The sequence below is a fragment of the Glycine soja genome, chromosome 11, assembly GCF_004193775.1.
Source record: "Glycine soja cultivar W05 chromosome 11, ASM419377v2, whole genome shotgun sequence".
NCBI lineage: Eukaryota > Viridiplantae > Streptophyta > Magnoliopsida > Fabales > Fabaceae > Glycine > Glycine soja.
In genome coordinates, this window is record NC_041012.1 from 25,121,716 (window position 1) to 25,135,598 (window position 13,883).

The window sequence follows — 13,883 nt, forward strand, 5'->3', positions numbered from 1 at the left end:
CACGATGAACAGGGCTAGGGCAATAGCATTCATGGGCTCCGAAAAAAGTGGAGAATGGAGGATTGCCTTGAGGGTCCGCACTTTGGCAATCATGAACACAGCTCCAAACTCGAAGGTGGAGGACACATGAATAGCGCTATGCAATAACATTCATGGGGCTCTGAAAAAGGGGGGAGAATGGAGGATTTCCTTGAGGGTCCGCACTTAGGCAATCATGAAACACAGCTCCAAACTCGAAGGTGGAGGACACATGAACAGCGCTAGGTAATAACATTCATGGGGCTCCGAAAAAGGTGGAGAATGGAGGATTTCCTTGAGGGTCCGCACTTAGGCAATCATGAAACACAACTCCAAACTCGAAGGTGGAGAACACATGAACAGCGCTAGGCAATAACATTCATGGGGCTCCGAAAAAGGGGGAGAATGGAGGATTGCCTTGAGGGTCCACACTAAGGCAATCATGAAACACAGCTCCAAACTCGAAGGTGGAGGACACACGAACAGCGTTAGGCAATAACATTCACGGGGCTTCGAAAAAGGTGGAGAATGGAGGATTGCCTTGAGGGTCCCCACTTAGGCAATCATGAAACATAGCTCCAAACTCGAAGGTGGAGGACACATGAACAGCGCTAGGCAATAACATTCATGGGGCTCCGAAAAAGGGGGAGAATGGAGGATTGCCTTGAGGGTCCACACTTAGGCAATCATGAAACACAGCTCCAAACTCGAAGGTGCAGGACACATGAACAGTGCTTGGCAATAACATTCGTGGGGCTTCGAAAAAGGGGGAGAATGGAGGATTGCCTTGAGGGTCCGCACTTAGGCAATCATGAAACACAGCTCCAAACTCGAAGGTGGAGGACACATGAATAGCGCTATACAATAACATTCATGGGGCTCCGAAAAAGGGGGAGAATGGAGGATTGCCATGAGGGTCCGCACTTAGGCAATCATGAAACATAGCTCCAAACTCGAAGGTGGAGGACACATGAACAGCGCTAGGCAATAACATTAATGGGGCTCCGAAAAAGGGGGGAGAATGGAGGATTTCCTTCAGGGTCCGCACTTAGGCAATCATGAAACACAACTACAAACTTGAAGGTGGAGGACACATGAACGGCGCTAGGCAATAGCATTCATGGGGCTCCGAAAAAAGTGGAGAATGGAGGATTGCCTTGAGGGTCCGCACTTTGGCAATCATGAAACACAGCTCCAAACTCGAAGGTGGAGGACACATGAATAGCGCTATGCAATAACATTCATGGGGCTCTGAAAAAGGGGGGAGAATGGAGGATTTCCTTGAGGGTCCGCACTTAGGCAATCATGAAACACAGCTCCAAACTCGAAGGTGGAGGACACATGAACAGCGCAAGGTAATAACATTCATGGGGCTCCGAAAAAGGTGGAGAATGGAGGATTTCCTTGAGGGTCCCCACTTAGGCAATCATGAAACATAGCTCCAAACTCGAAGGTGGAGAACACATGAACAGCGCTAGGCAATAACATTCATGGGGCTCCGAAAAAGGGGGAGAATGGAGGATTGCCTTGAGGGTCCACACTTAGGCAATCATGAAACACAGCTCCAAACTCGAAGGTGGAGGACACACGAACAGCGTTAGGCAATAACATTCATGGGGCTTCGAAAAAGGTGGAGAATGGAGGATTGCCTTGAGGGTCCCCACTTAGGCAATCATGAAACATAGCTCCAAACTCGAAGGTGGAGGACACATGAACAGCGCTAGGCAATAACATTCATGGGGCTCCGAAAAAGGGGGAGAATGGAGGATTGCCTTGAGGGTCCGCACTTAGGCAATCATGAAACACAGCTCCAAACTCGAAGGTGCAGGACACATGAACAGTGCTTGGCAATAACATTCGTGGGGCTCCGAAAAAGGGGGAGAATGGAGGATTGCCTTGAGGGTCCGCACTTAGGCAATCATGAAACACAGCTCCAAACTCGAAGGTGGAGGACACATGAATAGCGCTATACAATAACATTCATGGGGCTCCGAAAATGGGGGAGAATGGAGGATTGCCATGAGGGTCCGCACTTAGGCAATCATGAAACATAGCTCCAAACTCGAAGGTGGAGGACACATGAACAGCGCTAGGCAATAACATTAATGGGGCTCCGAAAAAGGGGGGAGAATGGAGGATTGCCTTCAGGGTCCGCACTTAGGCAATCATGAAACACAACTACAAACTTGAAGGTGGAGGACACATGAACGGCGCTAGGCAATAGCATTCATGGGGCTCCGAAAAAAGTGGAGAATGGAGGATTTCCTTGAGGGTCCGCACTTTGGCAATCATGAAACACAGCTCCAAACTCGAAGGTGGAGGACACATGAATAGCGCTATGCAATAACATTCATGGGGCTCTGAAAAAGGGGGGAGAATGGAGGATTTCCTTGAGGGTCCGTACTTAGGCAATCATGAAACACAGCTCCAAACTCGAAGGTGGAGGACACATGAACAGCGCTAGGTAATAACATTCATGGGGCTCCGAAAAAGGTGGAGAATGGAGGATTTCCTTGAGGGTCCGCACTTAGGCAATCATGAAACACAACTCCAAACTCGAAGTTGGAGAACACATGAACAGCGCTAGGCAATAACATTCATGGGCCTCCGAAAAAGGGGGAGAATGGAGGATTGCCTTGAGGGTCCACACTTAGGCAATCATGAAACACAGCTCCAAACTCGAAGGTGGAGGACACACGAACAGCGTTAGGCAATAACATTCATGGGGCTTCGAAAAAGGTGGAGAATGGAGGATTGCCTTGAGGGTCCGCACTTAGGCAATCATGAAACATAGCTCCAAACTCGAAGGTGGAGGACACATGAACAGCGCTAGGCAATAACATTAATGGGGCTCCGAAAAAGGGGGGAGAATGGAGGATTGCCTTCAGGGTCCGCACTTAGGCAATCATGAAACACAACTACAAACTTGAAGGTGGAGGACACATGAACGGCGCTAGGCAATAGCATTCATGGGGCTCCGAAAAAAGTGGAGAATGGAGGATTGCCTTGAGGGTCCGCACTTTGGCAATCATGAAACACAGCTCCAAACTCGAAGGTGGAGGACACATGAATAGCGCTATGCAATAACATTCATGGGGCTCTGAAAAAGGGGGGAGAATGGAGGATTTCCTTGAGGGTCCGCACTTAGGCAATCATGAAACACAGCTCCAAACTCGAAGGTGGAGGACACATGAACAGCGCTAGGTAATAACATTCATGGGGCTCCGAAAAAGGTGGAGAATGGAGGATTTCCTTGAGGGTCCGCACTTAGGCAATCATGAAACACAACTCCAAACTCGAAGGTGGAGAACACATGAACAGCGCTAGGCAATAACATTCATGGGGCTCCGAAAAAGGGGGAGAATGGAGGATTGCCTTGAGGGTCCACACTTAGGCAATCATGAAACACAGCTCCAAACTCGAATGTGGAGGACACACGAACAGCGTTAGGCAATAACATTCATGGGGCTTCGAAAAAGGTGGAGAATGGAGGATTGCCTTGAGGGTCCCCACTTAGGCAATCATGAAACATAGCTCCAAACTCGAAGGTGGAGGACACATGAACAGCGCTAGGCAATAACATTCATGGGGCTCCAAAAAAGGGGGAGAATGGAGGATTGCCTTGAGGGTCCGCACTTAGGCAATCATGAAACACAGCTCCAAACTCGAAGGTGCAGGACACATGAACAGTGCTTGGCAATAACATTCGTGGGGCTCCGAAAAAGGGGGAGAATGGAGGATTGCCTTGAGGGTCCGCACTTAGGCAATCATGAAACACAGCTCCAAACTCGAAGGTGGAGGACACATGAATAGCGCTATACAATAACATTCATGGGGCTCCGAAAAAGGGGGAGAATGGAGGATTGCCATGAGGGTCCGCACTTAGGCAATCATGAAACATAGCTCCAAACTCGAAGGTGGAGGACACATGAACAGCGCTAGGCAATAACATTAATGGGGCTCCGAAAAAGGGGGGAGAATGGAGGATTTCCTTCAGGGTCCGCACTTAGGCAATCATGAAACACAACTACAAACTTGAAGGTTGAGGACACATGAACGGCGCTAGGCAATAGCATTCATGGGGCTCCGAAAAAAGTGGAGAATGGAGGATTGCCTTGAGGGTCCGCACTTTGGCAATCATGAAACACAGCTCCAAACTCGAAGGTGGAGGACACATGAATAGCGCTATGCAATAACATTCATGGGGCTCTGAAAAAGGGGGGAGAATGGAGGATTTCCTTGAGGGTCCGCACTTAGGCAATCATGAAACACAGCTCCAAACTCGAAGGTGGAGGACACATGAACAGCGCAAGGTAATAACATTCATGGGGCTCCGAAAAAGGTGGAGAATGGAGGATTTCCTTGAGGGTCCCCACTTAGGCAATCATGAAACATAGCTCCAAACTCGAAGGTGGAGAACACATGAACAGCGCTAGGCAATAACATTCATGGGGCTCCGAAAAAGGGGGAGAATGGAGGATTGCCTTGAGGGTCCACACTTAGGCAATCATGAAACACAGCTCCAAACTCGAAGGTGGAGGACACACGAACAGCGTTAGGCAATAAAATTCATGGGGCTTCGAAAAAGGTGGAGAATGGAGGATTGCCTTGAGGGTCCCCACTTAGGCAATCATGAAACATAGCTCCAAACTCGAAGGTGGAGGACACATGAACAGCGCTAGGCAATAACATTCATGGGGCTCCGAAAAAGGGGGAGAATGGAGGATTGCCTTGAGGGTCCGCACTTAGGCAATCATGAAACACAGCTCCAAACTCGAAGGTGCAGGACACATGAACAGTGCTTGGCAATAACATTCGTGGGGCTCCGAAAAAGGGGGAGAATGGAGGATTTCCTTGAGGGTCCGCACTTAGGCAATCATGAAACACAGCTCCAAACTCGAAGGTGGAGGACACATGAATAGCGCTATACAATAACATTCATGGGGCTCCGAAAATGGGGGAGAATGGAGGATTGCCATGAGGGTCCGCACTTAGGCAATCATGAAACATAGCTCCAAACTCGAAGGTGGAGGACATGTGAACAGCGCTAGGCAATAACATTAATGGGGCTCCGAAAAAGGGGGGAGAATGGAGGATTGCCTTCAGGGTCCGCACTAAGGCAATCATGAAACACAACTACAAACTTGAAGGTGGAGGACACATGAACGGCGCTAGGCAATAGCATTCATGGGGCTCCGAAAAAAGTGGAGAATGGAGGATTTCCTTGAGGGTCCGCACTTTGGCAATCATGAAACACAGCTCCAAACTCGAAGGTGGAGGACACATGAATAGCGCTATGCAATAACATTCATGGGGCTCTGAAAAAGGGGGGAGAATGGAGGATTTCCTTGAGGGTCCGCACTTAGGCAATCATGAAACACAGCTCCAAACTCGAAGGTGGAGGACACATGAACAGCGCTAGGTAATAACATTCATGGGGCTCCGAAAAAGGTGGAGAATGGAGGATTTCCTTGAGGGTCCGCACTTAGGCAATCATGAAACACAACTCCAAACTCGAAGGTGGAGAACACATGAACAGCGCTAGGCAATAACATTCATGGGCCTCCGAAAAAGGGGGAGAATGGAGGATTGCCTTGAGGGTCCCCACTTAGGCAATCATGAAACATAGCTCCAAACTCGAAGGTGGAGGACACATGAACAGCGCTAGGCAATAACATTCATGGGGCTCCGAAAAAGGGGGAGAATGGAGGATTGCCTTGAGGGTCCACACTTAGGCAATCATGAAACACAGCTCCAAACTCGAAGGTGGAGGACACACGAACAGCGTTAGGCAATAACATTCATGGGGCTTCGAAAAAGGTGGAGAATGGAGGATTGCCTTGAGGGTCCGCACTTAGGCAATCATGAAACACAACTCCAAACTCGAAGGTGGAGAACACATGAACAGCGCTAGGCAATAACATTCATGGGCCTCCGAAAAAGGGGGAGAATGGAGGATTGCCTTGAGGGTCCACACTTAGGCAATCATGAAACACAGCTCCAAACTCGAAGGTGGAGGACACATGAACAGCGCTAGGCAATAACATTCATGGGGCTCCGAAAAAGGTGGAGAATGGAGGATTTCCTTGAGGGTCCGCACTTAGGCAATCATGAAACACAACTCCAAACTCGAAGGTGGAGGACACATGAACAGCGCTAGGCAATAACATTCATGGGGCTCCGAAAAAGGGGGAGAATGGAGGGTTGCCTTGAGGGTCCACACTTAGGCAATCATGAAACACAGCTCCAAACTCGAAGGTGGAGGACACACGAACAGCGTTAGGCAATAACATTCACGGGGCTTCGAAAAAGGTGGAGAATGGAGGATTGCCTTGAGGGTCCCCACTTAGGCAATCATGAAACATAGCTCCAAACTCGAAGGTGGAGGACACATGAACAGCGCTAGGCAATAACATTCATGGGGCTCTGAAAAAGCGGGAGAATGGAGGATTGCCTTGAGGGTCCACACTTAGGCAATCATGAAACACAGCTCCAAACTCGAAGGTGGAGGACACACGAACAGCGTTAGGCAATAACATTCACGGGGCTTCGAAAAAGGTGGAGAATGGAGGATTGCCTTGAGGGTCCCCACTTAGGCAATCATGAAACACAGCTCCAAACTCGAAGGTGCAGGACACATGAACAGTGCTTGGCAATAACATTCGTGGGGCTCCGAAAAAGGGGGAGAATGGAGGATGGCCTTGAGGGTCCGCACTTAGGCAATCATGAAACACAGCTCCAAACTCGAAGGTGGAGGACACATGAATAGCGCTATACAATAACATTCATGGGGCTCCGAAAAAGGGGGAGAATGGAGGATTGCCATGAGGGTCCGCACTTAGGCAATCATGAAACATAGCTCCAAACTCGAAGGTGGAGGACACATGAACAGCGCTAGGCAATAACATTAATGGGGCTCCGAAAAAGGGGGGAGAATGGAGGATTGCCTTCAGGGTCCGCACTTAGGCAATCATGAAACACAGCTCCAAACTCGAAGGTGGAGGACACACGAACAGCGTTAGGCAATAACATTCATGGGGCTTCGAAAAAGGTGGAGAATGGAGGATTGCCTTGAGGGTCCCCACTTAGGCAATCATGAAACACAGCTCCGAACTCGAAGGTGGAGGACACATGAACAGCGCTAGGCAATAGCATTCATGGGGCTCCGAAAAAGGGGGAGAATGGAGGATTGCCTTGAGGGTCCGCACTTAGGCAATCATGAAACATAGCTCCAAACTCGAAGGTGGAGGACACATGAACAGCGCTAGGAATTAACATTCATGGGGCTCCGAAAAAGGTGGAGACTGGAGGATTTCCTTGAGGGTCCGCACTTAGGCAATCAAGAAACATAGCTACAAACTCGAAGGTGGAGGACACACGAACAACTGTAGGCAATAACATTCATGGGGCTTCGAAAAAGGTGGAGAATTGTGGATTGCCTTGAAGGTCCGCACTTAGGCAATCATGAAACACAGCTCCAAACTCGAAGGTGGAGGACACATGAACAGCGCTAGGTAATAACATTCATGGGGCTCCGAAAAAGGGGGAGGATGGAGGATTGCCTTGAGGGTCCGCACTTAGGCAATCATGAAACACAGCTCCAAAATCGAAGGTGGAGGACACATGAACAGTGCTAGGCAATAACATTCACGGGTCTCCAAAAAAGGGGGTGAATGGAGGATTTCCTTGAGGGTCCGCACTTAGGCAATCATGAAACATAGCTACAAACTTGAAGGTGGAGGACACATGAACAACGTTAGGCAATAACATTCATGGGGCTCCGAAAAAAGGGGGAGAATGGAGGATTGCCTTGAGGGTCCGCACTTAGGCAATCATGAAACACAGCTCCAAACTCGAAGGTGCAGGACACATGAACAGTGCTTGGCAATAACATTCGTGGGGCTCCGAAAAAGGGGGAGAATGGAGGATTGCCTTGAGGGTCCGCACTTAGGCAATCATGAAACACAGCTCCGAACTCGAAGGTGGAAGACACATGAATAGCGCTAGGCAATAACATTCAAGGGGCTCCGAAAAAGGGGGAGAATGGAGGATTGTCTTGAGGGTCCGCACTTAGGCAATCATGACACATAGCTCCAAACTCGAAGGTGGAGGACACATGAACAGCGCTAGGCAATAACATTCATGGGGCTCCGAAAAAGGGGGGAGTATGGAGGATTGGCTTGAGGGTCCGCACTTAGGCAATCATGAAACACAACTACAAACTTGAAGGTGGAGGACACATGAACAGCGCTAGGCAATAGCATTCATGGGGCTCCGAAAAAGGGGGAGAATGGAGGATTGCCTTGAGGGTCCGCACTTAGGCAATCATGAAACACAGCTCCGAACTCGAAGGTGGAGGAAACATGAATAGCGCTAGGCAATAACATTCATGGGGCTCCGAAAAAGGGGGAGAATGGAGGATTGCCTTGAGGGTCCGCACTTAGGCAATCATGAAACACAGCTCCAAACTCGAAGGTGGAGGACACATGAACAGCGCTAGGCAATAACATTCATGGGGCTCCGAAAAAAGGGGGAGAATGGAGGATTTCCTTGAGGGTCCGCACTTAGGCAATCATGAAACATAGCTACAAACTTGAAGGTGGAGGACACATGAACAACGTTAGGCAATAACATTCATGGGGCTCCGAAAAAAGGGGGAGAATGGAGGATTGCCTTGAGGGTCCGCACTTAGGCAATCATGAAACATAGCTCCAAACTCGAAGGTGGAGGACACATGAACAGCGCTAGGCAATAACATTCATGGGGCTCCAAAAAAAGGGGGAGAATGGAGGATTGCCTTGAGGGTCCACACTTAGGCAATCATGAAACACAGCTCCAAACTCTAAGGTGGGGGACACATGAACAGCGCTAGGCAATAACATTCATGGGGCTCCGATAAAGGGGGAGAATGTAGGATTGCCTTGAGGGTCCACACTTAGGCAATCATGAAACACTGCTCCAAACTCGAAGGTGGAGGACACATGAATAGTGCTAGGCAATAACATTCGTGGGGCTCCAAAAAAGGGGGAGAATGGAGGATTGCCTTGAGGGTCCGCACTTAGGAAATCATGAAACACAACTATAAACTCGAAGGTGGAGGACACATGAACAGCGCTAGGCAATAACATTCATGGGGCTCCGAAAAAAGGGGGTTGGCGGGACCGAACGGACCACCGGGTTTTTCCACCTGAAAGGCAAACAAGGTTTTTCTAAAGAAAAATAAATCATTCGCGAGAGCACCATATCTTAGAGAAACAATATACTTGTGCCAAGGGTAATCTTCCTTGTAACCGAGAATGAAGGGCAGGATGTCAACTTTTAACTTTTAAATGAACATGCAGGGGAATTATCGGGCTAAGTTGAAAATAAATCACTCATAGTGTATAAGACTCACAAGGCAAGTGTTTTATCCTATTCCCAAACCATAACTGCACCATGACTCTATTTTGCACACGACTTCCTATCGAATCAAAGATCAAACGTACGATCACGGACCAATAGAATTTTCTAGAGGGTAGTGTTTTTTTGGAGAGGAAGCTGGGTGTTTCGGTCTTTTCCTCTTTGTTCAGGTTGGGTGGGATATCGCCAGTCGAGAACGACCTTGAATGGCAATCTGAAAGGAAGAAATACCAAAAATGGGTTTTCCTTTGCCGGCAGTCACTTACCTTGCCGAAAATTTATCTGGTCGGAAGGTTCTCTGATCTTTTTCTTTCATTGATCGAGAATTATTCTGTTTGCCTCCGGTCTTTTCCATTTCCACCCCCTTCTGATCTTCGGCCGGGAATCATTCTTTCTCTTTCTTTTTTATTGTTCTTTTCTTTATTTTCATCTTTTTCTTTTCTTTCTTTCTATTTTCTCCTTTTCCACCCCTTTCTTTGGGAAATCAGGTTTTAGCATTCTATTCGCTTTCCCTTGAGGAGATTCCGCTGTTTACGTTCAAAGATTTTTTCATTTTTCCGAACACACACTTATGGTTCATACAAAAGTTTCTTCATATACACTCGTTGCTCACACACACAAGAATTCCTTTCCACACATCATTTACACACAAAAAAAATCCTTTTATACACACTTTCCTTTTTCTTTGTATACGCAGACATTTTATTCACAACACTTCTTTCTTTTTATTAGGATTTTTGGTTCATTTTATTTTTTAGGACGACGTTCCTAAATGAAAAACTCTACACGGTCCCGACATTTCAACAAACATTATTGACAACAATGAAACAAGTACCGACGTAACAACTCAAACGATATGTATGTACAAAACAAAAGTCAAAACATGAAACAAACGTTAGTCCCTTAGTCAAACAAAATATATAACAGGAAAAATAGAAACAAAAAGAAATATGGATCAAAGGATCTCCCAATCATGTGGCCCCGCTTCCTCCAAAGAAATCAAGTAAATCGGTATTTCCTCGTCCTCGCGGGCCTCATCTGCCTCGTCGGGAGCCTCTGCTGGTGCCTCTGCTGGCGCCTCTTCTGCCCAGGCCTCAGGCCAATCTCCAGGCCATGCGACCTCTGCCCTGAACTGGTCTGGAGTAGGGCACGGAAAAGAAGTAAAATCCTAGCTCTGCAGGCTGAGGCTCATCTGGTAAAGACAATCATGAGTTTGTACATGAGCCCGGTGGTTGGCCGCCTGCTGGCGAACTAAATGCCGCAAATACTGCTCCGTATCAAACGATTCGGCTGGACCAGCCTGATGAGGTGGCGGCGCGTCTGCGGCCTGCGGAGCATCCCCCTGGGCCTGTCTCTGTGTGCAATACTTCTCAATAAAAGCTCGGGTGATGGGCGGCTGATGTGCCATCATTTTCTTCTATTTTCTAAACCCTTTTTGCACCATTTTAATTACTGATTGGTCTTAATTGTCAATTAATTAGGCAGTTTTATTATTTGGGCCCATTTAGCTAATTTGGTGTTTTTAATCTAATTTCAGGAATTAATGAAACATTGGGCTTAATCCGGATTTTGGTTGTGGACTTGAAGAGGGCAAATAAAGCAGCGCTTACCTTAGTTAATTTCTAATTAGGAAATTTTGCAATTTTATTTTATGTTGTTCAGTGTTTATTTCGTTTTGGGCTAGAGTATTGTAATAGGGCCCAGTGACTTTGAGTGACTCTTTTTAAATAGCAGCCTTGGGATTCGTGCAAGGCATTCTGTGATGCTATTTTCATTATTCAGAGCTTTGGTTTTAGGTTTTCACGTTTTTCTGTTCCCTTGTTACAGTTTTCGTTCTTAATGCAAATTTCTGTTTTCTGCTTCTAATTACGAGTTCATTCTTGCTTCTTCTTCTACTTTCATTTACGTTTCTGTCTCATTTACGTTTCGATCTCATTTACGTTTCTGTTTATTTACGTTTCTGTTCATTTACGTTTCTGCTTCATGTTTCATTTGCGTTTTCTGTTTGAATCCATGGAAGGCTAGATTTTCTGGTGTTGTTTCCTTTTGAGGACGAAGCCCAACTCTCTTTGAGGTTTCGCTTGTAATGTGGTTTCCTGGCAGTTTTCCCTTTACCAGTTATCCCAAATTCGTGAATATTAATCAGTGCACGCTTCGTGTTCGATTAATTGCCTCTGAGCCTAACTTGCGTTCATGCTTAATGGACGAAGGGCTAACTGGTGTATGTGGTGCCTAATCGCGTATTGACAACCCTAAGTTGATTTTCGCTTAGTAAATTGAAATAGGGTTGGATTAAGTGGTTGACTGTTAGGGACAAATTCTCCATAACCCAGGATAAGAGAATGGTTGCTGACTCAGAGGAAACAACCCGTTTTTAACATTAGTAGTTTCGTATTCCAGTTTACTTGTTCTGCTCTTTAATCACAAAACAAACAAACCCCCCAATCGTTACTGTTACTGCAAGTATATTATGAACATTTGGTTTGTCACTGCTCGTTGGGAAACGACCTAGGATCACTTCCTAGTTACTACATTTTCATGTTTATTTGATTCGGGTACGGCCTCGATCAAATTTGGTGCCGTTGCCGGGGAGCAGTGTCCAAAGGTTCATAATAGCTAGCTAGTGTTGTGTGTTTAATCCTTTCGTGTTTTATGTTTAATTGTTAGTATTGTGTTAGTATGTGTGTTAGTGTTGTTTAGTGTCCTGGTATTTTGTTTAGTGTGTGTTCTGTTTCAGTTTTCCCATTAAGCGTTTCCCCTGTTTCAGTCTTGGGTGTTTTGCTGTGAATAGTGTTTTGCGACGGACTTAGCGACCACTTTTGCTTGCGGCAAAACAGAGTAGTAGTAGAAATCAATTAGAGACGGATTTTAGCGACCACCCATGCTGAGTTATTTGTGATTTTTTGTTTTAGTAGCTAGGGTTGTTATTTTTGGCTGAATTTTTTTGTGGTAACTTCTTTTAATCCATATTTTGTGGGAAAAATAGCTAGAGCCTTTAGTTTGGTCAGATTTGAAAGTTCCAAAAAACTAGCAAATTTTGTGTTTGTCAAAACTTCAAACGACCATAACTTTTGCTCCGGTTATCAGAATCGCAATTATTATATATGCATTTGGGGTAGAAAAAAATTTCCTATGCCCTGGCCAGGCCTATGGCCGGCTGAGGTCTCCATCATCCAAAAAAAGCGATTCTGTCAAAAGTTTTTTATTTTTCAAGTTTTATTCACTTATTTTTCTTAACCCACCAATTTTAGCTTTCATAGTTAGACTTTGAATTTTTGTCTGAAATTTTTTGTGCTATCTTCTCATCATTTTATAAGGTTGCTAACAAAATTTCAAGTCATTTGGATATCATTTGAGGGTAGCTGTAGTTCAAACCTGCACCTTTATTTACATGACAAGGCAACTAGTTGTGCATGCTGAATGTAGTGTATGACTAGAAGCAATCCATCTGACTTACAACCCTTTGACCCTGAGATAGATAGGACATTTCATAGATTAGTTAGGCATCATTTTATACCTTTTGATCATCCTGAGCATTCCATTACTGGTGAATCTGTGCATTCTGTTATTGGTGATTTTGAACATCCTGATTTGGAGCATTTTGATTCTGAGCATTCTGAGAACATGGCACAACCTCCACCCCGTGAGAGGACTCTAAGGGAAATGGCTGCACCTGATTTCACCTACGAAAGCTTGTGCATCCAATACCCTGATGAGGATGTCCCATATGTTCTTAAAACTGGACTGATTCATTTGCTTCCAAAGTTTCATGGCCTTGCAGGTGAAGACCCGCATAAACATTTGAAGGAATTTCATATTGTCTACTCCACCATGAAACCCCCAGATGTCCAGGAGGATCACATATTTCTGAAGGCTTTTCCTCATTCTCTGGAGGGAGTGGCAAAGGACTGGCTGTATTACCTTGCTCCAAGGTCCATCACGAGCTGGGATGACCTTAAGAGAGTATTCTTAGAAAAAAATTTCCCTTCTTCCAGGACCACAGCCATCAGGAAAGATATCTCAGGTATTAGACAACTCAGTGGAGAGAGCCTGTATAAGTACTGGGAGCGATTTAAAAAACTATGTGCTAGTTGCCCTCACCATCAGATTTTGGAGCAGCTTCTTCTCCAATATTTTTATGAAGGACTCAGTAATATGGAGAGAAGTATGATATATGCTTCCAGTGGTGGAGCCCTTGGAGACATGACTCCTGCTGAAGCCAGAAATTTAATTGAGAAAATGGCTTCCAACTCTCAGCAGTTTAGCGCCAGAAATGATGCCATAGTCATTAGAGGAGTGCATGAGGTAGCTGCAAACTCAGCTGCATCATCTGAGACTAAGAAGCTTGAAGGCAAACTGGATGCATTGGTTAACTTGGTAACCCAGCTGGCCTTGAATCAGAAATTTGTACCTGTTGCAAGGGTTTGTGGTTTGTGCTCCTCTGCTGACCACCATACAGACCTTTG

The 13,883-nt window shown here is 46.2% G+C and overlaps 1 non-coding gene across 1 annotated transcript; it reads right to left on the reverse strand.

Annotated features, from left to right (window-relative positions):
- Window positions 1–13,419: 13,419 nt before the first annotated feature.
- Window positions 13,420–13,526, reverse strand: LOC114377701. The gene has a single exon (XR_003659140.1). It is a non-coding gene; the product is annotated as a small nucleolar RNA R71 (small nucleolar RNA).
- Between the last annotated feature and the right edge of the window lie 357 nt (window positions 13,527–13,883).